Here is a 1040-nt window from a genome sequence, read left to right as displayed (position 1 = left end):
GGTGACAGAGCGAGACTCCGTCTCAAAAAAAAAAAAAAAAAAAAAAAATGCAATTCCGATATATGCAATGACTTTCCCAGACATTATGCTAACAAAAAAAGCACATACTAGGCCAGATGTGGTGGCTCCCACCTGTAATCCCAGCATTTCAGGAGGCTGAGGTAAGGATCACTTGAGGCCAGGAGTTGGAAACTAGCCTGGGCAACATAGCGAGATACCCATCACTATTTAAAACAATAAATAAATAAACAACAGCACATACTGTATGAAATACTGGCAAAACTAACGTACAATGATGGTAAACAAATTAATGGTTGCTTGGCATGGGAGAAATGACCACAAAGGGCATGAGGGAAGTTTTCTGAGGTAATGGAAAACCTCTATATCTTTACTAGAGTGGCCACTTATTAAAACTCATTAGGCTGGGTGTGGTGGTTCACGCCTGCAATCTCAGCAGTTTGGGAGGCCAAGGCGGGCAGATCACCTGAGGTCAGGAGTTCAAGACCTGCTGGTCAACATGGTGAAACCCCGTCTCTACTAAAAAATACAAAAAATTAGCCAGGTGTGGTGGTGCACGCCTGTAGTCCCAGCTATTTGGGAGGCTGAGGCAGGCGAATGGCTTGAACCCAGCAAGCGGGGTTGCAGTGAGTCGAGATTATGCCACTGCACTCCAGCCTAGGCAACAGAGTGAGACCCTGCCTCAAAAAAAAAAAAAAAAAAAGATGTAATAATACCTAGTACTTGTTGCCTGCTTTCCATGTGCTGGACAGTTTTAAGTGCCTTAGATTACTACATTTATTCTTTACAAACACTCTGCAAGATGATACCATTATTAAGTATGAAAATTAAACTGAAGCAGACAGAGACTAACACAGCCAACCAGAAGTGGAGATAGATTTTTTTTTTTTTAAGAGACAGGGTCTCAGGCTGGGCACGGTGGCTCACGTCTGTAATTCCAGCACTTTTGGAAGGTCGAGGTGGGTGGATCACAAGGTCAAGAGTTCAAGACCAGCCTGACCAATGTAGTGAAACATCGTCTC

This window comes from Mandrillus leucophaeus, unplaced genomic scaffold (assembly GCF_000951045.1).
Source record: "Mandrillus leucophaeus isolate KB7577 unplaced genomic scaffold, Mleu.le_1.0 Scaffold281, whole genome shotgun sequence".
In the NCBI taxonomy this organism is placed as follows: Eukaryota; Metazoa; Chordata; class Mammalia; order Primates; family Cercopithecidae; genus Mandrillus; species Mandrillus leucophaeus.
This window is presented reverse-complemented; position numbering follows the sequence as displayed.